Source organism: Protopterus annectens, chromosome 14.part0 (genome assembly GCF_019279795.1).
Source record: "Protopterus annectens isolate FY-2018-M chromosome 14.part0, PAN1.0, whole genome shotgun sequence".
Classification (NCBI taxonomy): Eukaryota; Metazoa; Chordata; order Ceratodontiformes; family Protopteridae; genus Protopterus; species Protopterus annectens.
The window spans coordinates 534,765,137-534,791,829 of NC_056748.1; the positions used below are offsets into that span (position 1 = coordinate 534,765,137).

Genomic DNA, 26,693 nt, shown 5'->3' on the forward strand with positions numbered 1-26,693 from the left:
TGCAAGCAAGGGGCAAGTGTGTGTGTGTGTGTGTGTGTATATATGCAAGCAAGGGGCAAGTGTGTGTGTGTGTATATGCAAGCAAGGGGCAAGTGTGTGTGTGTGTATATGCAAGCAAGGGGCAAGTGTGTGTGTGTGTATATGCAAGCAAGTGTGTGTGTGCGTATATGCAAGCAAGGGGCAAGTGTGTGTGTGTGTGTGTGTGTGAGAGAGAGAGAGAGAATGCAAGGGGCAAGTGTGTGTGTGTGTGTGTGTGTGTGTGTGTGTGTGTGTGTGTGTGAATGCAAGCAAGGGGCAAGTGTGTGTGTGTGTGTGTGAATGCAAGCAAGGGGCAAGTGTGTGTGTGTGTGTGTGTGTGTGTGTGTGTGTGTGTGTGTGTGTGTGAATGCAAGGGTGTGTGTGTGTGTGTGTGTGTGAATCCAAGCAAAGTGTGTGTGTGTGTGTGTGTGTGTGTGTGTGTGTGTGTGTGTGTGTGAATGCAAGCAAAGGGTGTGTGTGTGTGTGTGTATAAATACAAGCAAGGGGCAAGTGTGTGTGAGTGAGAATACAAGCAAGGGGCAAGTGTGTGTGTGTGTGAGTGAGTGAGAATACAAGCAAGGGGCAAGTGTGTGTGTGAGAGAGAATACAAGCAAGGGGCAAGTGTGTGTGTGTGTGTGTGAGAGAGAATACAAGCAAGGGGCAAGTGTGTGTGTGTGTGTGTGTGTGTGTGTGTGTGTGTGTGTGTGTGAGAATACAAGCAATGGGCAAGTGTGTGTGTGTGTGTGTGTGTGTGAGAATACAAGCAATGGGCAAGTGTGTGTGTGTGTGTGTGTGAGAATACAAGCAATGGGCAAGTGTGTGTGTGTATGAATACAAGCAAGGGGCAAGTGTGTGTGTGTGAATGCAAGCAAGGGGCAAGTGTGTGTCTGTGTGAGTGTATGTGTATGAATGCTTACTAAGCTGGGCATTAATCCCTACGTCACTCGATGGGTTGTCAACTGGCTTACTGACAGAACCCACGCTGTAAAAGTAGCCCACTCCAATTCCAGCTTCTGACAAGTCAGAGTACCTCAGGGGTCAGTTCTGGGACCACTCTTGTTTGTCATCTACTTCTCTGAAGTACAGGCCAACACTAAGGGATTCTGGCTAACAAAGTTCACAGATAACTGCAAACTGGGAGCCATTATTGAATCCCCAAATGTTGTGGATACTCTAGAAAAGGGCCTTACAGAAACAGATGCTTGGTGCCAGAGCCATAGGCTCAAACTCAGTGCCAAGAAATGTATAGTTATCCCCTTTGGGGAAAAAAACATGCACCCGTTCTGGGACATGCTACACTTAAAGAAATTCCAATCCCTCAAGAGCTACACGCTCCAGGGATCTAAACCTTGCCATCACAATAAACAGATGCTGGAGGGTTACTTTCCTGACTCAGAGACTGCCCAGACTCTGGAATAGACTGCCCATACATGTCAAGCAGACCACCTCTTTGGCCCTCTTCAAACGGAACATTGACGATTGGATGGGAGAAAGAAATTAACCCCGGGGATTACCTCACTCACCCTGCTAGACAGGGGTCCAGGGTAGAAAATAGTGTGAAAGTAATAGCCAGGGAATTGTTATGGCTAGGCTTGTATGAGCCCTTGGGCCGATAGCCTAGTACCAACCTATGAATCTATAGTTAAGACTGCTATCAGAAGGAAGAAGCCCTTGGGTCATTTTAGCTGTTGCCAAATAAACTTTGTGTCTGTGTGATAAGGGGCAAGTGTGTGCGCATCCGTGTGATAAGGGGCAAGTGTGTGCACGTTTGTGTGATAAAGGCACTTTGCCAGTATCTGCTGAATTTTACAAAACCACTTTTATCTCTAAAGCTGTCCCAGCACAATCTGGTAGTTAGATGTAACTTTAAATACACTATACTGGTATGTTCTTCATATACTGAATTGATAAAGTCTGTTTTGTGATTTATGATTTAGTGTTGAATTGTCACTTAATTCCATTAGGTACTGGTGTGCCTTTGCTGGGTAATTTTTTCCCTGTGGTTGTGGAACTGTGTAGTTATAAAGACAGGAAGAATTTGATTGTTCCCAGGTGGTGTGGGCATGGTTGCTTAACCCTCCCCTCAAAACCGTAATACCTTTAGTTTTTGCAGCCATGTTTGGATGGATTTGGATCAGGTTGATTGCAGTTTATAGGTCTCCTTTTTTGCTGGGATTTATGTAAGACCCCTAAAGTGGGAAGGATGAAAGTTTAAAAATAAAACATCCTTCATGCAAGGTCTGAGGTGGAAGATTGTGTATGTGGTTATGCTGATAAGAACTGGAAATTCCTATGTTAACACTAATCTACAGTAGACAGTTTATTGGACTGTGCTACAGAAGCTGAATCTGTGGACAGGTTTACTGGGCTGTGTAAAGTAGGGCTCACTAGTGTTGGATTACAGTACTTTAATAATGTTGTAGATGGAAAACTGTTCAATGGGTGCATTTCATGTACAATTTGAATGGAGCTGCTTGATGTGTAAGATCTGTATAGGCATGTGTTTCTGATGTCTGCACAGCCAAAGTACATAATTACTCGTGCATTCCTCGAACGAAGGCCTGGGGTCATTCTTGGTGTTGCCAAACAAACTTGTGGTTATGTGTGTGAAAGGGTGAGTGTGCGAGTTGAGTAAGGGTGGGTGAGCGAGTGTGGGTGGGTGAGCGAGTGTGGTGGGTGGTGAGTGAGTGTAGAGAGTGTGGGTGGTGAGTTGAGTGTAGGTGGGTGGTGAGTCAGTGAGGGTGGTGAGTCAGTGAGTGAGTGTGGGTGGTTGAGTGTGGGTGAATGAGGGTGGTGAGTGAGTATGGGTGGGTGAGTGAGTGAGTGAGGTGTGGTGAGTGAGGTGTGGTGGGTGAGGGTGAGTGTGGTGAGTGGGTGAGGTGTGGTGGATGAGGGTGAGTGAGAGTGGTGAGTGTGGGTGGATGAGTGAGTTGAGTGTGGGTGAGCATGAGTGAGTGTGGTGGAATGTGAGTGGTGGGTGGTGAGTGAGTGAGTGAGGTGGGTGAGGTGGGTGAGTGAATTGAGTGTGGGTGAGTGGTGAAGTGAGTGGGTGAGTGGGTGGGTGAGTGAGTGAGCGTGGGTGAGTCTCATTTTTGGATGTAATTTCTAAATTTTGTAAACTTTGTTTTTGTATTGTCATATTGCTTTACATTGCCCTACCGATATGTGACAAAGTACAGGCAGAAGCACAGTAACCGCTGCAAAAACTAAGAGCATAAATTTGCAATAACCATGCGTATACATTAATTGTATGTTTTTACATAAGAAGCAGATGTCTGTCACAATTAATCGACAACACTACATCAGATTACAAGAAGTATGCAATACCGTAATTTTTTAAATTAAGTCTTAAAAACGCATGTTGATGCTGTCATGCAAGTCTGTGAAATATTTCATGTTTATAGTGTGTCATTTGTTAGCTAATTAACCAAACGGGAAGGAAAAATAAGTGGGAGTTTGATGCTTTGCAAAACGGTGATTATTCCCAGTGCTATGTAGCTTGGTTCTAAATTTGACAGGAAGAGTGCAACAAAAAAAAGTGTCCCACTGTAAGGAGGAAAAGGCTGACAAGAAAACAGTACTTTACTCTGGTCACCTGCTGTGATCTGTCAATCACATGCAGATAATGGGTCAAATTACCCTTAGCTCTTTGACAGCTAGGGAAGGTAGGTGTGAAGTGGGAGGGGAGATGAAGAACTAGATTTCAGCCTTCACAAAAGAAAGCAAGTTAGCATTTCTAAGAAACAAAAGCAATAAAATGCACTTTTCAGTTCTGTTCTGTAGCATTTGCACTGCTTGTGTTTGAAGTAATAATTGAAAAAGGATAACATTTTAACCAAAAGTAGGGGACTTTTAAGACAGCAGTGAATGCCTGTTAAGTCAATTAAGTGACAGCAGCTTAAGGGAAAACTTGGCAGATCTGATGCAATTTTTTGGAGACAAACAATGCATTCTGGGATACTTAAAGGCAGAGTAAACAGTCTGAATTATTTCAAAATGCCAGCCCCCATGTGGTCAGAGTCAGAAATTGCATATAAAAATATCTAAAAAGCTCTAAATAGTCCCAGAGTGCTGTTAAAATGTAGGAAACACCTAACCATGATGAAATAAATATGTTTTTTTTGAGTCTGAGGGTGCGGTTGTCCTTTAAAATAAAATCTACTAAATATGTTCACAGCAAGCAATCAAATCTTTCAAGTATCTTCAAAAACAAGCAACACACTTGGTTGAGGGCAAACCGCACTATTAAATAGATACCAAAATTCTCTTATTTTAAGAAACAGCTCTAAAAATTAAACTGAATTTAGCATACCACCACCTTGTAACCTTGTCAGCGTTTACAGGAAAAATTAAACCAATTACATTAGTACCAATATCACACTCATTCCTTAGTCTGAATTACAACTGTTCATAGCATATGGGTATTTTTTAGCTCCAAAATATGTCACTGAGCTTTTCCTGGCATTACATTTAAGCTCATTTACTGTGGTCCACTTAAGCAACATGTTATGAAAAAGCTCGGAAGGAATTCGGAGTTAGCAACGTCACAGCAGAGTTTACAGACATTGGCAAAATGAAAAAAAAAAACATACCTTAGTTTTCCCATCAATGTTTATCTTAAAAAAGTAACACAAGAAGGGACCTGATACACACACTTGGGGTACTTCACATTTGATGGACCTTGACATGGTTAACACAAAATAAAAACTGACCATACACTTATCTGTCTAGTAGTCTGTAGGAAATTCACAGTCCAGGAGGAGATACTCTATGCAGTTTGGACTTTTTCATATACTAAAACGATAAAGGGTGTAAGGCTTAATATAACCCAAGTAAATCACATCAACAGAAAGTCCTTTTGTTATGGCTCACATAACACTATAGTAAGACATCTAAAGTTGGTGATACTTGATCTGATATTATGGAACTGTGGTGATGAATGCCCTTCTTTAAATAATTGACAAATAACAACTTAAGAGCTCAGGCTAAACACTTTCCTATGACGGATGGTAAACTAATATGTGGGAAATAAAATGTTTCTCCTCTCCCTTAAAGATTTAACATGTGCCTCTCCCGAACACTCTGGCAGAAATCCCTCAATTAAAGTTCTTTGAAAAATGTCAATCCAGGTTGAATTTAACTAAAAATAATTTGGAGATAAAATACCTTGGATTGCATCATACTCACAACAATAATTCAGTTTTATCATAGAAGGTACTAACCTCAAGATGTCATCTGATATTAGCCAGTAAGAGTTTGATTCCTCCCTAAATATGTCAGTCCTAACCAATGGTTACATGTATGTTATGGGTTCATAAGTGTTTCCTCAGCTAATGACTACAAGGGCCTTTTTAAGCCTTGCCATGCATCCCAAATTTCCAAATTGATAAATGTAAGCAGGAGCTTGGGAGGTTAAATATTTACACGTAGACGCCTTTGGAGATGAACCATTTACAGGCTTACCAACTCCATTAGAGGCATAGGTGCCAAATCAGGGATGAATTTCCTGTTCACCATCAAATTGTCCAAGTTACACTTGAACTGGATTAGGGAGGAACTCTGCTTCATATGGATGGGGAACCTGTTCCAGAAACAGGAAAGTCTCCGGGATACATACTTGTCTCTCCAGCAAATCATATTTATATCACGAGCAAGTTTTAAGTCTTTAGAATGGGTAATTCTGGCTCCGTTTGGCAGATATGCAGGGTGTCCATCAGAGTGGGGTCTGACCGTGCCTTGTATGCCAGGCATAGATCTCCCCTCAACAGCGTGTATGAGATATTTTACTTTATGGACAGTGCCATGAGGCGGTCTGCATAGGACATGTTACTTGCGCTCTGTATTCTTTTACTGAGCAACTCCTGTGGATGTTCCAGTTGTTGGATATGCCACGTTGGGTACATACCAAAGGGAGCATTGTACTCAATGATAGATCTGATGAATGCCAAATCCAGTGGAACAATGATTTCCTTGGACTTAGATGCCAAGCCTTTGCTTAGAAGTTGCGCGACACAGAATGACTTCCTCACTACTGTAGACACATGATGGTCAAAGACTAGATTATTGTCTATGTAGGTCCCCAAGTCCCTGACTACTGGGCCAACTCTTAAGGGTATGTTGTCAAAATGATGCTATCCTTCGGGAAGTCATCCACCCCTAGAAACCCTTATATATTTCTTACCATTTAGGTTTTAGGCCACGGCTCTAACTGTGTCAGCCCTTACTGGAGAACATTTGTGTTTGTGTGGGATTCAATGTCAGCTCCTAATTTACAATCTGCAAATTTAGTATTGGCCTTGATTTCAGAGAAGTAAATGCTGAAAAGGAGAGATCCCAGACTGATCCCAGAGGGACTCTGCTTCTGACTGGCTTCCTTGTAGAGGACTCCCCAATTCCATCTTCCAGTGTCCTGTGTGCCAGTTTCTATCCACCGGGTGACACAAGGGTTTGTACCTAACCTTGTCAACAATGCCCAGGTGGGGTAGTGTGTCAAATGCCTTGGACAGGTCAAGGTAGGCATTGTGAACCATTTTGTTCTCATTCATTGCTTTGGTGACCTTCTCAAAGCAGTCCGACAGGTTGAGTAGGCATGACCTGCCCTTGACTAAACCAAATTCCTTTGGGTCCAATGTCTGGAGGTTTCCTATGTCATTATGATCATTTCCAAGAAAGGTTTTCCATGGGTTTGTATACAAGACTAGTGAGACTTTATGAGCCTGTAGTTCCAGGGTCTGTAAATGGCCCACCTTTGTGTAGAGGGATGATTGTTGCTGTTCTCCATTCATGAGGCACGAAGCCTGTTTGGAGGCTGCTGTTCTCCATTCATGAGGCACGAAGCCTGTTTGGAGGCTACTGTTAAAGAACAATTCCAGAGGGTCTGAAAAAGTCATTTTTCATGCTATTTAGAAGGCATATTGGGATATTGTCTGGTAGCAGGGAGTGTTCTATTTGATGTTATTTCCTGAGGGAAAGTTGAGGGAGAAAGAGGGGTAATGTTGGAGCGAAATTTGTCAGCCAGTATGTTTGTTATATCTTCTGGCGCAGTACAGGTGGCTCCATTTACAATGAGCTCTGCACACAATTATGTATCGGCTTTGAGGTTATGGACATAGCTAAAGAATGCTTTGCTATTGTCCTTGGCCCGGGAGGATACATTTACCTCAAATTTGGCTTTGGTAGACTAATCTACTGAGTTGTTTGCTTAGTTTGATGAGAGTGCATTTATCCTGCTAGGTGCCGCACCTCCTAACTTTTGCCATGATTTTCTTCCTTCTGTTATAGAGCCTACTGATTTTGTGATTCCAACAGGGTGGAATGTTTGAATTAGTTCTACATTTCTTCCTGGTAGGTACAGCTGCCTCCATGCAGCTATTAACATGCTTGTACAGGGTTTCTGTGAACAGTTTTGCATAGACAGCAGTGTTCTCAATGTCTTGGGGGGTCTTGAAATGTTGCCAGGTTATCACTTAATAGCAGTAAGTTACCCTTAGAGCAGTTCCTGAATATTCCAGAATTAGGTGGGATTACCATTTTGTGGTCTGACCTTACCAGAGAATGCAATACACTAGGTGGTGTGCAGCACTCTCCCATATTACGGAGGGCCAGATAAAGTAGTTTTTTTTTTTTTTTTTTACAAAATCCATAAATCTCTGTGCCTATACATTTGGTGTAGTATAGAATTCACAGTTAATAGTGGTGTAATTAAAGTCACCTGTGAATATGGTATTGGGTTGGATGGTGAGTGTTTCCAATATGTTTAAATACATGGTATGGGATTCCTTGGTCATAGGAGGGAACTTTCATATTGCAAGGAGGTGGTATTGGATTTTACCTATGGTGATTTGAACATGCAGAAGCTCAAGTGCATTGTCCTGTCTGACCAGCCCGGAGAGATATTTATTTTTGATGTAAATCAAGACACCTCCACCTTTAGTCCCAGTCTGTGTAGTAGCGAGTCTAAATGTGTGGAAGGCATTATAACCTTGCACTGTCGGTGTGCCCTCCACAGCTTTAAATCATGTTTCAGTGACCGCACAGGTCAGCATTCTCTAAAGTGAAGACACTTTCTAGGGAGTGGAGTTTTTTTTGTTTAGACTCCTAGCATTGAGCAGTAATACCTTTAGATTTTCTTGGTTTTGATTTGCTATGTCAGAAGTAATTTCGGTTTGACATTGCCTAAAAAGGCACTATGGGGGAAGCCAATGTTTTAGCTAATATCTGAAAGACCAGAGGTAGAGGTGCAGACCATTACTGGCAAAGCAGTGTGGTCTTCTGACCATCTCCTGCATGCTGAGAAATATTGCACCCTCTTAGAATGACACCAGAAACTAAGCCAATTGTTAAACTCAGTCCTCTTTTGTTCGTACTGTGGCATCATCCTTGGAGAAGGTAAAATGCCATTCAATGTCAGGCTCACACCTGCCTGGACACATATTCTGACAGCTCTGTGATGTCTCTCTTCATACAGTCTAAGGAAGTATGTTTCAGGTCATTTATGCCCACTTGGACTAGGACTGCGCCATACTGGTACTTTTGGACAAATTACCTGAGTGCTTGCATAATGTGGCGGATCCTAGCCCCTGATAAGCAACTAACCGGGACTTTCTCCTTACTCAGCCTGGTGTGAGGGTCATCAGTCTGTCTCACAATGTAGTCTCCAATGACCAAACTGTTGGATTGTGTGGTGGCTTGTCTTATGGGCTTAGAAGTAGAGGCTTCATAAGATGTGGCTGTATGTGTTGATGTGGGTGTTGTTTTGAAAGAGTGCATTCAGGGCTGCTAAGGGTATTTGTTATGTGCACTTTGTCTAGGAGATCTTTGAAGTTTAGGAAAGCTACATTTAAATGCCCCAGCATATGTGGGTTTGTGTGTCTGCATTGAATTGTGGGTGATGGGTGCAGCATGCGTACTACTGACAACCTTATTGACATGAGGAGTGCTTTCATGCAAGAGCTTTGCCTCCAGTAATATTGTGTGACTACATCTCTCACATACCATATCAGTTTGAGAATTCAGGATGCCCATACCCACCATGCTGGATAACAGACTATGAGAAAGTTCATATCCAAGGCAACAGACCCTTTTTATTGATTAGACAGCTGGAGTGAGAATATGAATCAGTCAAGAGTATCCGGTTTGCAACTCTGGGGGCAGTACTTGTCACTGCAAACTAGTTGCCCAGTGTGCAACTAGGTAACAGAGAAATTTCAGTTGTGCTTTTACAGGAAAAATCAGTCGAGGGGAAACTAATAAGTGGACCCTGATGACTTATGGATGACGTATTTAGACAGATATTCTGAAGTCAGAAACAAATCAAGCAGGACATACTGAAAAGAAAGAATTAACTTGATAAGAATGATGAAAAGAAGGGAGTCACATTAATTGTTACTGTCTGGTTAATACCAGTGCAGGTCTCACCATAGCTTCACTCTGCTGGGATACAACGCTCCTTTGTTTCTTCTCTCACCAGAAGCAAAACATTAGCACCAATCCCAGGAGAAGAAGCAGGCCACAGCCTGTTTGGTGATCCACAGTCTTGTCCCAGATGATGCAAGGGTCTTTAGGCTTGCTGTAGCCTTTTCTTGGTATATACCCGAATAGCAATAGCACCAATACAGAATGTCAAGCACAGACACTCATTGCCCAACCAGAAACAGTCAGGAATCAATTCACTCTGCTCCTTTTCTCACCAGGAGCAAACATAAGCACAAAATCAAACCTGGCACCTGTGAAGTAGTTATTAGGTTTTATGGTGATCAGCAGTATCCAGGAAATAATGCCCCGGTGCTTCTTCTCTCACCAGAAACAAAACATAAGCAGTATTCTCAAAATGACTACAAGCAGAATGTGGGCTCTCCAATAATTGGGGGTACTGGAGTAGATGTTGCAGATTTTAAAGCAAAGATGGAAAAATGGGTTAATATCCTAAGAACTGCAGTGTTCACTCAGCAGTTAGATATAAAAGTAAGAGTAACCAAGCTTTAGCCAAAGTGGAGAGCCACTAAAAAAACAAGATATATTTGAAGGGGGTGGGGACTTTGTATTCCTGTTCTAAGGAATACAGTGGGATGGCCACTAAATTTAAATGGTTAAAGGAGAGCGATTTCACAAAATCATGATTACTTTGTGCTTACTTGCAACAGCCAAATTAAAGGGAGAGGGAAGGAGATATGTGGTCAGATTAACAAAGGGCAAGCAGCTAGAGACAGTGGAGTTTAAAAACACACCACCAAAGCGGCCGAGTCTGGGAAAAACAATTTCTGTGACTCACAAGTGACACAGCTGTGGTCTCTTTCCTAGCTTAAATACACAGATAAAAAGCAGACTACAAGTAAAACAAAGTGTAAAGAAAAATCACAATATACAAGACAGAATAAAGTAAAAAAAAAAAAAAAAAAAAAAAAAAAAAACACTATCTTTCCCTCACAGCAATTCACAGCTAATTAACCTCAACTGACCTGTTCTAACTTCTGTGCGAGTCATAAGAGACACGGCTGTGGTCTCTTTCCTAGTTTAAATAAGCAGTTAGACAAACATGTTACTGAAAATTAAACCCACTCCATTTCCTTGTCATACTCTTTCAACATTGCTTCTCTTATTTAACACCAACCAATCCCTACTACTGTTCTACTTAGTTGACAGTAGAGTCTTACATATACAGTCTTTTGCTACATCAAATTGCATTACCTATACTGCTAATTACCACATGAGATCTTCTTTTTCTCTAGCCTTCTTCCTACTTCTACAGTTCTACAAAAAATAGTACATTTGTTCTGCTGTTAGTTAGAAAAATTCCATAGATGAGATGAACTCTTTGTTGCAATTCAAAATTGTACGTAGAATGGGTTTATGTATATTGTAAATGTATAAAAAAATGTTTGGAGCTTTTCTCCCTGGGCATCCACTGAAAAGCTGGATTTTCCCTGTAAGCAATTGAAAAGAAGTAAAATCTCTACCAGATCTGTAACCCTGAAGGAGACCCAACTGCTGTCTATGACTAAGGATGTTTAATAAAAATTTGTGGTGTTGTTGCCAGAACAGTATAAACAGAAAGCCTCCACAATAAACTAAACATTCTCTGCTAATTCTGATTTGTGATGAGCTGCAGTTTTTCTGATGATTTCTGAAGGTAAGCAGTACTCCTTTTATGTCACTTTTACACATATTCTAACGCCGATTCTTTTAGGTGAATTTTGATTTTTTTTTTCTACTCCAAAGGAAGCAGAAAGTATTTATGCTTTTCTGACACTACCAAAGATATGTACATATCAAGGAATTTAACATGATCAGCACTATCCAACAGACTTCTCTTCCATGGCAGAATTCTAGTGCCAAGTTATAAATTAGTTAATTTCAAACACCTTCACAACTGCATAAGATGGACTCTTATTAGACGACATGCTATAGAACAGCAGGTCAGGACAATGTCTAAAATTTGTTTTCCCTAGATGCAAAGTTACTTGCGACTCATGAATGACATTTTCTAAAAAGGCCTGTTGGCTTTTCTTAGTTAAAGATTAAACTAACACAGACTGGTGGGGGATATAAATTCCCAGGAAAAGCAGCACATTATTACTCAAGCACTATATTAAAACATCTGAAAGCATTCATGTCACTGATAAATTAGGGCTCCTATAAACCCTCCAACAGTATTCTATGATCAAGCACAATGTCTACTCCAATAACATTCTTTATCTGGCCAAACAAACTCCACTGAAGACAACAGCTTACAAGTTCCTAACGTTACCAACCCTCCCCTCCAGTTTTGTGAAACCTATATCTTTGGTAACAAGCAAAACGAGGAAAAAAATCTCTCCTTTCATCCATGATTCGACAATATCAGCCAAGATTTCACAACAGCAGCCACAGCAATACTTTCATATTTTAAGAACCAAAGTTATTCACATTTGTTGTTACTTACACATCTAGGATTACTTATTTTATTTATTTACTTATTTATTCAGTTTGACCGGAGAACTCCACTGGGCCAAGAAGAGCCAGTATTCAGTGAAGGTGCGGGGGGGGGGGGGGGGCATACAATACAATAACAAACCTTGCATAACAGACGGGGAATATAACATATGCTGAGAGAAACAATTTAATAAGTGTTAAGAGTACATAATATACAGCATAGCTGTAGTGTCAGAGGACATTAATTTAATCTACAAAGATTAATAAAAGTTAAGAAAAAAATTAAACAAAATTTAACAAGTCTGAAGAGAATAACATTATATACAGAGTAGCTGTAGTGACAGTAGACAGTGATTTTTTAAACAGTTACAAAAAATGTAAATCATAGATCTGATGAAAATGAGAGAAGACAATGCAGTCTGACAGAACAGGCAGATTGAAGGTGATGTAGGTGGTGTCAATAAGAAGAGGAAGACATGGCTGGGAAAATAAATAAATAAAGATGAGTGAGGAGGAACTCGTGTATGAGAAGAGCAGGGGCAAAGCCATTTAGATGAAAGGTAGGAGTGTAGGAGAGATCTGAAGATGGTGTGGTTAAGGGTGTTTCACAGGGAGGAGTGGAGTGAGTTCCATAGCTTGGCTATGGAGTATGATAGGAAAAGGTAGTCAGGGAGCTGTGAGAGTGAGGATTTGTAGGAGGTTTTTATTTTCAGATCGGAGTGAGTGGTTAGGAATATAGGGTGTGAAGGTGTTGGAGACAGTGGGACAGATGGATGGTTTAAAAATTAGTTTATGGGCTGTGGTGAGTTTAAGTAGGTTTATGTAGTTCTAGCCATTGAAGAGGTTGGAGGGAAAGGCAGTGATGGGAAGAATTTTTGGAGCTGGTGGCGAATTTGCTGATTTTGTTGCGGTGGGATTCTAATTTGATTTGAAGGCCAAGTTGGAGGTTGGTGAGCAATGGGGCACCACATATGAGAGAGGGGGGAAGATAGGAGGAGGCCAATGTCTTTCTAGTAGAGGGAGTGAGGTAGCAATTGTGTCTGTACAGGAGACCGAGTTTTTGATGGTTTGTTTTTGATGATTGTTTGAATATGGATGTCGAATTTTAGATGCTCATCAATGGTGACACCAAGCAACTTAGTGTGAGATACTGCTTTGATGGAGGTATTGTTCTGGCTTAATATAGTACAGGATGAATTATTAAAGGAGAAGATTTTTGAGGGAGTGAAGATCATTAGTTTTGTCTTGTGTGCATTTAGGGCCAGGTTGTTGTCGTGCATCCAGGTTTCTGGTAGTGAAAAAGCAGACTGGGTTTTTAGTAGTAGGTCTAAAAGGGAGTCAGCCGTGCAGACGATAGCAGAATCATCTGCATACTGGATTAGGTAGGTAGGTATTGGGGATGTTGTTGTGAAAGTTATTGATGAATATGTTGAAAAGTAGGGGGCCAAGGACAGAACCTTGTGGAATGTCAGTGGGGGGGGGGGTGTAAAAAGGAGGAGGTTGAAGATTTCCATTTTACAGCTTGCTGTCTTTCAGAGAGGTAGCTAGAGGACCGGGAGATAGACAGAGATGAGAGTTGAGAAAGGAGCATGGGATGAGACACGGTATTGAAAGTTTAGGGTAGATACGATTTTGCCAGAGTTGCGGGCACAGTTGATACATTCTAGGAAGGACAGAAGGGCAGTGATGGTACTGTGACCAGGACGGAAACCATGTTGGGTGGGGTTAGGGAGGTTATTGTGTGTTAGATATGACATCAGTTGTGAATGAATACACTTTTCTAGGATTTTTGAGAGTAGGGAAAGGATGGCAATGGGTCTGAAATTAGTGGTGTCAAAGTTTTTACCTCCCTTGTGGAGTGGGATAATGAATGCAAGTTTCCAAAGTGAAGGAGCAAAGGATTCTTGAATGGATCCGTTTATTAAAATGGAGATTGGCAGGGCTATGCTGTCAGCAGATAGTTTGCCCTCTGTCTTCCTCAAACTATCAAGTGCAGTGCAGCATGGTTTTAGTTTAAGGAAGAGTTTTTTTTTTTTTTTTTTTTAAATTATTGTGCTTGTAGGGACAGGATTGAGCCTGAAGGTGGGGGATTGCTGTGAGTTGTCAGTGGGGTGGGGAGGTGGAGGCAAGTTTGGTTATGCACTCCACAAAGAAGGAGTTAAATGATGTGGCAGTTTCTAGGTCAGTGAAGTCAGGATTAGGGCAAGGGTTTTCCATGCTACCAGGATAGTGGCGAGAGGAGACTGATTTCCAGAACTTTTAGGGGTTGGTGGTGTGTTCAGATTGGAGCTTGTAAGATTTGCTGTCTCTATTTTTTGTTTTACTGTATTGCGAAGTTGTTTGAATTCAAGTAGGGTAGAGGGAAGTTTATTGTTGTGGTATCGTTTCCACTTACTGTCCCTTTGGTGCATGGTTTGTTTTAAAGCCAGGGGGAGATTTTGGATTTTGACTCATTTACTCAGAAGAACTTTAACAGCATGTAGTCACAGCAGTTTTTGAATCATTGAACATATGGCATCTAAACTCTTTTAATAACATATTGTTTGTCCAATGACAGAGGTGGTATTGGTCTTTAATAAATACTCTTTTGAGTTTGCCCTCCAAGTTTTTTTTTATGCTGGTAGTGTTAATAGCCCTTAATCATTTTAGGCTTTTCTTAACCAGTTGTTAAACTATGCTGTAGACTAAGCCTCTTTAAGACCATGTTTAATGCAGGTGATGGTGGAATGTCACACAGCTTAAACTGTTCTGCTCTGACAGGTTCAACTCATAATATATGACTGCATCTGGTGCTTCTTTATTTTACTACCATCCAGTCCAGCCAGAATGTAAGGGATATTAAAAGGAACGTGTTATGTACACTTCTTAACTAAGAATTTATCAGATAGTTCAAAGAAAGGACAATGTTCCAATGAAACAGATTCAACTTTTAGAAGATTGCTGTCAATTTTCCTATTAAGGCAGATGGCCTGAGACATATACAGATGAACACTGAAAGACTTCAAATATTTTACTACTCAGCAAAACCTGGCCTATATTTCTCGGCTACACTACATACTAATAAAAACATTTGATTGCTGTCAACTTTCCTATTAAGGCAGATGGCCTGAGACATATACAGATGAACACTGAAAGACTTCAAATATTTTACTACTCAGCAAAACCTGGCCTATATTTCTCGGCTACACTACATACTAATAAAAACATTTGATCTACCTCCTTTGAATACATAATTTCAAATAATTCACACCATTACAGAGTACAATGCCCCTTTTGGTATGTACCTCACAAGACATCAACAACTGAAAAGACCACAGACATACCTCACAAAGAGGATTACTGGCCTCAAACAGATAACCTACGCAGACCGTCTCAAAAAACTACAGCTTTACTCCATCGCATATCGCCTACTCAAGGGCGATCTCTGCCTAACATACAAAGCTATGTCAAACCCAGAGCTGTTGGATATACTCCACTTAAAGAAATCCCAATCCCTCAGAGCTACACGCTCTAGGGACCAAACCCTTGTCACCACAATAAACAGAACATGCTGGAGGGATAGATTCCTGTCCCAGAGACTTCCCATACTCTGGAACAGACTACCTATCTATGTCAAACAGAGCTCCTCATTAGCACTCTTCAAGAAAAATCTTGATTGGATGGGAAATGGGAAATTCACCCCAGGGATCACTTCTGTGGCTCTGCTCGACAGGGGCACAGGAAAATAATTTTCTTGGGTGGCGAAAGCCAGGGTACATTTTTTGGCCAGACTTATATAGGCCCTAGGGCCGATAGCCTAGTACCTACCTATGAAACTATGACTAGGATGGAGAACAGATTAGCAGTTCAGCTACATACACATTAGAACTTTCCTTTATGAAGCAGTTATCAACTGTCAATTAAACAAAAAAGCTTTTAATTTTCAGAACAAACAACTATCTCATAATTACTATACACCACACCAGCAGCTGTTTCCATCCCATACAATTATCAATGCCTCTTATCCCAAAAGGAAAGATGATGCAGCACCATAACTCTCAAGCCAAATTCATTACCAAAAACTCCAATGCGTCTTTCGGTGTTCAACTTTGTTTTAATGGCACATAACTGGCTCGTGTATGCCATAGTATCTGAAAAGGAAATGTGTTCATACCTATAAAGGCCGTTAAACATTGCAGTTAAGTAAGCAAACGCATAGAAACTGAATATCTTGCAAGAGTAAACTCACACAAAACACTGCAGATCGGAAAACACGGACTGAACAACATACAGCTGTAATAAGGTAAACACTGAGAAATGGTACAGTTAATAGCAATTAAAGACAGTTTAATACAGCCTTTATTGAACAAGCCAGTTCCACCACACACAAAATGGATCAAAAAGCTAAGAAGCTAATCATACAATACATTCAAACTGGGAAGTTTAATACTTTTCACAAAAGCTAACAACCATTTGTTTTAAAATGCCATATCAAGCTATAATTTAATACTTGCAAGTCAAGTACTTCTTACTTCTGCATACCAAATAGAATACGATCGATAAAGAGCAGAAACCTGAATCATTCAGATATTACACCAAGATTATAACAGGTTTCTTTCAAGAACAGCTGATGTTTATGACAACGAGAATCCCTACACAGCATATCCCAAAATTAAAATCCAGCCCCAAACAAATGTCAAACATTTACCTGTCTGGAACCAGCTCAAAAAGATTATTCACATAAGTTAGAAAACTACTAACAAGTCCACATGAGAATTGATTATGCACGGAAGGAGTCCGGCTGGTAGAAATCATCCGTTCAGAAAAGATGCTAAGTGAATAAAGTGTCCCAGTGTTACAGCGACGGAAACGAAATGAAGGGTTGAAAGCACAGGCAGAAGTGAAACATTTCCTAAAAGGAAAAAGTTTTGTTACTGTGTACTTACGTTTCAGTTTGTTTATATGTTTAATTACGTGTTGTGGTGTTTGTGTGTGCTTTGTCTTACATCGTGTGGTACGTCATCGCTCACTACATATATCTCGAGGGTACCTCATTAAGTGAAACGTTCCTCCGTTTCGACTCTTAAAAAGTCCATGTTTCAAATTGAAATTGCGTTATCCCAGTGACCTTTCAACGGTCCCTAGTTATCACTCAGACTTTAGCTCTGTCTCTCTTAACCACCACCACCACCCCCAAACTGGTAGCTTTTAGAGAACGTGCGATAAATTACACTTAATAAATACTGCCCTTCCCTCACCAAGAATGATACCGCAGTATAAAAAAAAAATGATCAATTTCAACAATTGGCTAAGCTTCTGGTGTCATTCAAAGGGGATTCAGTGTCTGCCAGCATGGGACGACATGCTCGACAAGCCTCGTTGCTTCGTAAGACACGGCTTGCGCCAGACCTCTCAACCAATCTGGGACGAATTTCAACAGAATCAGGGACAAGTCAAGAAAAAAATCAGGGACACTTTTAAAATATTAGTGCTATTAACTTGAAACATTGACAGAATCAGAGCATATGAATTAATACACATTTTCTGAAGTAAAAGAAGTCTATAACTCTTAATTATTGTCTTTATTCATTAAGTGTAATTCACCACCTTTCCTCCAAAAGTCACTAGTTTTAGGAGGGACAGAGCTAAAATTTGAGTCAAAATCAGGGGCATCCCTGAAAATCGCGGACAGTTGAGAGGTATGGGCCTTGCACCTGTCACCCCTAGGCTTTTGAATACTAACCAAGGCTCTTGCTGCCCCCATAATGCCTTTTTTAGGCTAGGCTCAAAAGTCAAACCCACCTCCCTAATCAGCACAAATAAAAAAATGAGGGTTATGCTACTCAATGCCAGGAGTTTAAATCTCAAAAATGCATGCGCTCTAAGCACTCCTCAGTATGGAGAACATCGACATCTGTGCAGTAACTGAAATCTGGTTCAAGGCTCCACAGAGCACCCCAGCGCTACAACTCATACCACACATTTCTGCCACAGAACATGGACCTAAATACAAAAGGAGGGGGTGTATTCATCAAGGATACCTACACCTCCAGGTTAGTGGCGCAGCATGATACCTCTGAGATCATCCATGTGCAACTAACATCAGGCAAATCTGCAATGCAAATTGTGGTCTGCTACAGATCACCCTCCATGACCCAGGACCACTAGTCCACCTTCGTGGAGACACTGGAAAACATGAAGGTCCTACCGAACACCCTGATATTGGGCGATTTCAATTACCCCACCATTAACTGGGAAAAGTACTCAAGTACAAACTCCCAGGTCCAGCGCTTCCTGGAATTTATCAACTCAAATGCCCTGGATTAGCTGGTAAACTCCCCTACCAGAGGTGAAAACCTATTGGACATGGTCATCACCAACATGGGCGACAGGTGTTCCGCACCGGAGGCCAACCCGTCACTGGTTAGATCAGACCATAAACTAATCACTCTGGATGTCCACACTACACCACCACCCACAACCAAGGAAACCACAGTGAAAAACTTTTCTATAGCAAACTTCACCTTACTTAAGACAGAGGTGGTAAGTTTCACAGCCCCCACTAACAGTGTCCAAGATGAAGGAACCTTTACAAATGCACTCTATGAGCATCTACAAGGATACATGGATTGTGCTATCCCTAGCAAAACTAAGACTCACTCCCCTAAGAGAAGGAAACCAGTTTGGTGGACCCCTGCCATAAACAGGCTATACAATAGAAGGAGGAAACTAGTTCAGAAAAAAAAGCAAATCCCAAGAAGGAAAGACATACCTGATCAGTATCAGTAAGAAACTAAAGTCCCTCATAAAATCATCCAAGGCTAACTTCGAAAGAAAAATAGCCAAGGATTCGAAAGATAATCACAAAGCCTTCTTTAGCTATGTCAAGAATCTAAGTGGCAACTCGCAGATATGCTCTGAGCTAGTGCAAAATAGCACAAAATATACTGAGCCTACTGATATTGCCAACATCCTGGCAGATAGATTCAGTACAAACTTCACCCCCCTCTCACCCCCAAAAGGGCCCACAACAATACCGGAAAAGTGTAGTGTCCCGAAAATCACAGGCGCACAGGTGGAAACAACCCTTTCAAAAGCACAGCGTCAATGGGGCCAGATGATGTCCCAGGCTGCATCTTGCATGAACTACAGAACAAACTAACCCCCCACCTAACCACACTGTTCAACCTCATCCTCTCCACAGGCTACGTGCCCATAGAATGGCACACAGCAACGGTTATTCCGCTCCACAAAAGAGGGGTCACAACTGACCCTGGTAACTATCGCCCCATAAGCCTGACTAGCCTGGTCTGCAAGGCTATGGAGCGCATCATCATGGAACTCATTAACAAAGACATTGGGAACCTCCAAACACTTGACCCGACCCAATTCGGCTTTGTTAAGGGCAGGTCATGCCTACTAAACCGGTTGACTTCAAGACAGTCACCAAGGCCATAGATGAGGGGAAGGTGGTTCACACAGCCTACCTTGACCTCGCCAAGGCTTTTGACACCATTCCCCACTCGGGAATTATAGAAAAACTCACCAGCCTGAACATAAACCCCTACGTCACGAGATGGGTTGCCAACAGGCTTACAGACAGAACTCATACAGTAATAATAGCAGGCTCCAGGTCCGACTCTAAACCAGTCACAAGTGGTGTCCCACAAGGCTCAGTCCTGGGACCACTACTGTTCAGCATATACTTGTCAGATGTACAGGCAAACACAGGAGGACTATGGCTAACCAAGTTCGCCGATGACTGCAAACTGGGAGCCATAATTGACTCTCTGGCTGACATGGATATTCTCCAAAAGGGCCTTACTAGGACAGACACCTGGTGTCAAAGTCATGGTCTCAAGCTAAATGCCAAAAAATGCATAGTCATCCCGTTTGGGAAAAACAAAACACCCATGAATTACCACATAGGTGGCAGCCCCCTTAATACAGAAGAGGTAATAAGAGATCTGGGGACCCAGGTAGATAGTAATCTCTCCTTTGACAATCATATTGCCAAAGTAATTAGGAAATCCTTCTATGTAGCCCATCTAATTACTAAAGGGTTCACATCTAGAAATAAAGAGGTTATAGTGCCCCTCTACTCATCACTCATCAGACCCATCATAGAGGACAATGCCCCATTTGGGATGTACTTCAAAAGACACTTCCTACAGCTGGAAAGACCACAAAAGTACCTCACCAAGAGGATTACTGGCCTCAAACATATGTCCTATGCAGCCCGACTGGAAAAACTCCGGCTGTACTCAGTGGCATATCGCTTACTCAGAGGTAATCTCTGCCTGACTTACAAAGCCATGTCCAACTCAGAATTGATGGACATGCTCCACCTAAAGAAATCCAAGTCACTACGAGCCACTCGCTCTAGTGAGCTAAACCTCACCATAACAATAAATAGAACATGCTGGAGGGATAGATTCCTGTCACAGAGATTCCCCATGCTTTGGAACAAAATTCCTAACTGCATTAGGCAGAGCCCCTCACTAACACTCTTCAAGAGAAACCTTGACGAGTGGATGGGTAACAGAAAATACATACCTGGGATCACTTCATTGGCTCTTCTTGACAGAGGCTCAGTTAATTAATCAATGGGGTGGCGAAAGCTGACACACTCTGGCTAGGCTTATAAATGCCCTCGAGCAGATATCCTAGTACCTATCTATGAACCTATGAACTAACATTCATTGGAATTATAGACCTTTTTATTCAGAAAAAAAATATTAATTCATATTTTCTTCTGTTAATATCTCACGTTAATGGTGCTCCTATTTTTGGTCTGTTCCTCATAGAATTTGTGGTTTTCTGGCAAATCACTGGGATGATCTGAGGATCAAAGTCACTATATAATGACATACATTTGTGTTTCAGACTTCAAATCCTTCAGAAAATGTATGTTAACACAAACCTTGTTGGTCCAGCAACTTTCTAATTTAAAATCTGCCCCTATTTTGGAGTGTTTGTCCCCCATTTTGTCAGGCTTTGTCCAGATTTACTGCACTAGGAAGTAGAGAGGTATGTATACCTCTCAACCTCTTAGCACAAAAAATCCGGATAAAGCCAAAAATAATGGGTGAGGGACAAAACCTCAAAAGTAGAGACAAATTTTAAATGTGTCTCTCATAAACTTAGAAAGTTGTCAGAATCAAAGTAATTGTGTTATGAATTTTCTGAAAGACGTGAAATCTGAAACTCAAATGCCTGTCATTATTTAGTAAATTCACTCCTCAATGATTTTACACAAAAATCCAGAAAGCCACACATTTTATGAGGCAAAAAATCTGGACCTTCTGTGAAAGTCTGGACTGTTGAGAGGTGTGCTGGACTTGTCTCTGGTTTTGTTGAGATGTGTCCCTGAAGGGTTGAGAGGTATCATGTCACGTATTAAGCATTAAGATTTTTTTAAGATGTTCGTGGTAAATAATACTGAATTATATCAATTCATCACAATAGCTTTTACGAGAATAAAGTAGCACATTTTAACCATCCCATTAAGTTCCTAGTTGAAGCTGTTAGTATGAGTTCCACATTTTGCTCATTTGTTCCACATTAAGAAAGGTAGTGTGCCACATTTTGAAGATAAACGGTTGAGAGATATAACACATAGCATTGTAATATGGTGAATGTTTTTACACATTGCCATAGGCATGCATGTGTGTGTATGTGTTTCTCTCTTTGTGCATGTATTCATACACATGTATATATGTTTATACAAACTGTGACACCTGTGCCCTGGCCCAGCAATCAAGGAGACTTAATTCTCACCACTAACACCAGTGAGGGGCATCTCATATAGGAGGAAAGGATAACAAATACACACAATAAAGTGCAATATCCCTTAAGAGCGCACAGAGATCACAGTTAGTCTGGGGCTGGTTGCTCCCATGCTCTCCAGGTGCCCAGTAAGACTCCCCACTGGCACAGCTATAGGGTCCAGATCTCAGCCTAGTGGGCAAGCTAAAGCCTCCAGCACCCTCTCTGTCCAACCAGTGCTTCGTGTCCCTGCTCAAGTAGCTGACACACACCCACACACACACTTTGAGAAGAGTTTATATAACCACACAGACACTTCTGGGGAAGGCTGGCACAGGTTCCCCAGCTGTGCCCCCTTTTCCTAGACTATATGGTAGTACCAGCTGCCACCACCCACCAATATTTATCAGCTACTCAAAGGCCCTTAAAAGGGTGTCCAATTATTACTGTACAATATTATTATCCAATTGGTAGTAATGCCCACTGCTAAAGCTATTAGAGTGGTTTTGTACAATTTTACCAAAGGCATGCAAGTACTCTAGAGAACTTAAATTTTCTCTACAAAAACAGCCACAGTTGAAAGGGTTTAAAAATATTTAATAATAAATAGTCAAAACACAAGACAATACTTTTTACTACACAGTGCTAGTCAAGAGTTCAGAATCACAGAGAAATACTTAAAATAATTCAGTAGTACAGTTTTGACATCACAGAAAAAAAAAACACAGTCTAATATTTCTAGTTTCCAGCTATTTCTAAGAGAAAACACAAATTTAAGATAAACTTACATATAGAGCAAGACAGTGCTGGTGAGTTGGATGCTCAAGACAAAAATGCTTAATGCTCTCTGATTCTCTCTGTTTTTAAAATCACATTCCTGGTTCACATTACATCATTCTTCACACTTCCCTGGGTTCACAGGCTAACAGAAACTACATTTACATTCTTCACCTCTGGGCAGGAACCAGAGCAATAAAGGACATTTATGCATGCAAATTCTGGCCATTAACTCTGGCCTTAAAACAATAGCAAGAATTCCTTCATCTAGACTGGCCGGAGCCGTGTTTACATAAAAGGGTCACAACATGCTTTACTTGGTCAGCAGAGTGCACTGTTGTTGCATTTTTGCAGGTCCACATATAACAGTATTTTTTCCATTTAAGACAACAAGCCTGTAGCTTACAGTAATATTTACATATGACAGAATTATCTATAAAATTCTATCTGGCTAGGAAAATTCTATCTGGCTAGGTTGGCAGCCTTCGCATTTCACCCCTCCCGGAGAACTCAAGCTAGTTTTTCAAGTGACCCCTGAGAAACACTGCTTGAGAGGGTTAGGTCTATCTGAGTATACCTTACGCAACTCCCTGTCTTGAGAGCCCATCTGCATTGGCATTGCTAATCACACTGCGGTGCTGCACTGACATATCATATGCTTGCAACCCCAGGCTCCATCTTAGCAACTTGGCATTTTGCTGGCTGGCTCTGTTTAATCATGTTAGGGGGTTGTGATCTGTCATAACAGCGAATTTCCTTCCATACAAATAAGGCTGAAGTTTCTGCAGTGCCCACACTATGGCTAGACATTCCTTTTCTACAGCTGCATAGCATTCCTCCCTGGGTTGGAGCCTATGACTGAGATAAGCCACTGGGTCCTCTTCCCCCTCTGAAGAAATCTGGCTAGGTACAACTGCCACCCCATGGTTCAAAGCATCCACCTGCACAACAAATTATTTGCTGTAATCTGGACTGGCAAACATGGGGAGGTCCTCCCAAAGCTTCTGTAAGCATCTGGAATGCCTGCTCACATGCTGGGGTCCACACCACCTTATCTGGCCTGTTCTTCCTTGTCAGGTCTGTGAAGGAGGCAGCTATGGTAATGTAACTGGGGACGAACTTTCTGTAGTACCCTGCTGTCCCTAAAAATGCTCTCACCTGCCTTTTGGTAACAGGTGAAGGCCATGCCTGAATGGTTTCCACTTTGGCAGGTTCTGGCCTTATCTTATCACTCCCCACTCTATGTCCTAGGTAGGAGACCTCTGCCATACCCACCTGACATTTGCTCGACTTAATGGTCAACCCTGCTCTCTGTAGTCTGCCCAGCACCTCCCTGACATGCTGAAGGTGCTCTGGCCAGGAATGGCTGTAGATGGCAATATCATCCAGGTAATCAAGGGCAAACCCTCCTGCCCCTGCCAGGATATGATCTACCAGCCTCTAGAAAGTTGCTGGGGCATTCTTCATCCCAAATGTCATCTTTGTGAACTCATACAAGCCAAAAGGAGTCACAAAGGCTGATGTCTCTCTAGCACTGGGAGTCAAGGGCACCTGTCAGTAACCCTTGGTAAGATCAGTGGTTGTAAGATACTTTGCCCCACCCAGCTGCTCTAGGGCCTCATCTGTCCTAGGCATGGGGTAAGCATCTGATTCTGTGTGACTATTTAATTTCCTGTACTCCACAGAGAACCTGGTGCTGCCCTGCTTGTCAGGTATAGGTCTCCCTTCTTCCCCAACTCATCTGAAGTAGCACATTGTCTATCAGCTAACCAGATCTTTATGTCCTCAGGCAAAGTGCTAAGGGCATGTTCCCTCACCAAAAGGTCTGCTAGCCCTTCAAAAGTGGTGACCTGACATCTGCTCACCTACCTATGGAAATAAGTGCTCAGTTCAACAACATATTCACACACACTTTCATCTGCCTTGCGTCTATGCTCACAAAACTCTATATTTTCAGGTGTTAGCTTAAACAATTCTAACAAGTGATTTTTAACAGCAGTATAATCAAAACATGCAGTGTCAGACATTCTTGACAAAACAGTTACAGCTTTAACATGGAGTAAAGGGGCCAGAACCGTACCCAGAGCCTTTGTTCAGCACCATACTGTTTGCATACCCTCTCAAACATATGAATGAAACTATCAAAATTATTCCCCTCTTTAAACTGCGGAAGAAATTTACTGACCTGTTGTGCTTCTGGGGTCCAGTTACTCCCTTCCCCATTACCTCCATGACTCTGGAGAAGAGTCAGCATCTCATTCTCATCCTGCCTCTGCCTATCCTTTTCCTCAGCTTCCAGGCATAGCAGTTTCTCATTCTCCTCAGCCTGCAACTGTTTCAATTTCTCATTGTCCTCACTCTCTAGATGCCTCAGTCTCTCAGTTGCTTCTATTTCCACACACCTGGCCTCCAACTCAAGTCTCTTTAGCTCCAGATGGATTTTTAAGCCCTCTGCAGAAAGGTTGAGCTGTCCATTCTCCAGGGGTATTATGTCTCCACTGCCAGTCTGATTGTTCTCCCGGTTGCTGTTTTCTGATGCAGCTGTAACCAAGGCTGCAATCAGGTCTGCCTTAGTCAGGTTTCCATGCATCAGTCCCCTAGCCTGGCACATCTCTGCCAGCTGGCTCCTTGTCAGCTTTCCATACTCCTCTGCTGACATGCTGCCTGCTCACTCTGACTAACTAAGCTAACAAAGAAATAAAACAATTGTGATCTGAACTCTGAGTATTCACTGCATGGCTGATTTACAGTACAAAACACCTTCAGAGCTCACTGTACAAAAGCTAAAGGAATTCACTCTACCTACACAACTACAAGCCAATTAGTATTTTCCAACCAATTAATACGTGGTGTGGATATCCCACCACTGCCAAACAATTAATATTTGATGCCCGTGCCATGGCCCAGCAATCAAGGAGACTCAATCCTCATCACTAACACCAGTGATGGGCATCTCATATAGGAGGAAAGGATAACAAATACACACAGTAAAGTGCAATTTCCCTTAAGAGCACACAGCGATCACAGTCAGTCTGGGGCTGGTCGCTCCCTTGCTCTCCAGATCCCCAATAAGACTCCCTACTGGCACAGCTATAGGGTCCAGATCTCAGACTAGTGGGCAAGCTAAAGCCTCCAGCACCCTATCTGTCCAACCAGTGCTTCATGTTCCTGCCCAAGTAGCTGACACACACCCACACACACACACTTTGAGAAGAGTTTATATTACCACACAGACACTCCTGGGGAAGGCTGGCATAGGCCCTCCAGCTGTGCCCCCTTTTCCCAGGCTATATGATAGTACCAGCTGCCACCACCCACTAATATTTATCAGCTACTAAAAGGCCCATAAAGGGTGTCCAATTATTACTGTGCAATATTATTATCCAGTTGGTAGTATAGCCCATAGTACAATTTTACCAAAGGCATGCAAGTACTCTAGAGATCTTAAATTATCTCTACAAAAACAGCCACAGTTGAAAGGGTTTAAAATATTGAATAATAAATAATCAAAACACAAGACAATACTCTTTACTACACAGTGCTAGTCAAGAGTTCAGAGGTCACAGAGAAATACTTAAAATAATTCAGTGGTACAGTTCTGACATCACAGAAAAACACTTAGTCTAATATTTCTAGTTTCCAGCTATTTCAAAGAGAAAACACAACTCTAAGATAAACTTACATATAGAGCAAGACAGTGCTGTTGAGTTGGATGGTCAAGACAAAAATGCTTAATGCTCTCTGATTCTCTCTGTTTTTAAAATCACATTCCTGGTTCACATAACATAATTTTTCACACTTCCCTGGGTTCCCAGGCTAACAGGAACTACATTTACATTCTTCACCTCTGGGCAGAAACCAGAGCAATAAAGGACATTTATGCATGCAAATTCTGGCCACTAACTCTGGCCTTAAAACAATAGCAAGAATTCCTTCATCTAGATCAGCCAGAGCCGTGTTTATATCAAAGGGTCACAACATGCTTTACTTGGTCAGCAGAGTGCACTGTTGTTATATTTTTGCAGTTCCACATATAACAGTATTTTTTCCATTTAAGACAACAAGCCTGTGGCTTATATTAATATTTACAGATGACAGAATTATCTATAAAATTCTATCTGGCTAGGCTGGCAGCCTTCACACAAAAATATACAGTTATGTAGATGTGTAGATATGTGTGTGTGGATATAAATATCCACATACATAGTAGCTCTCAATCAATTGGGAACAAATATAGAATC

General features: G+C 41.6%; 1 protein-coding gene across 1 annotated transcript in view; it reads right to left on the reverse strand.

The window, feature by feature from the left end:
* The window catches only part of BMS1 (BMS1 ribosome biogenesis factor), a gene marked incomplete in the record, with an annotated part of 1,196,647 nt that extends 1,179,464 nt beyond the window's left edge, over positions 1–17,183 (reverse strand). The window contains 1 exon segment of the mRNA XM_044056283.1: positions 16,854–17,183.
* Between the last annotated feature and the right edge of the window lie 9,510 nt (positions 17,184–26,693).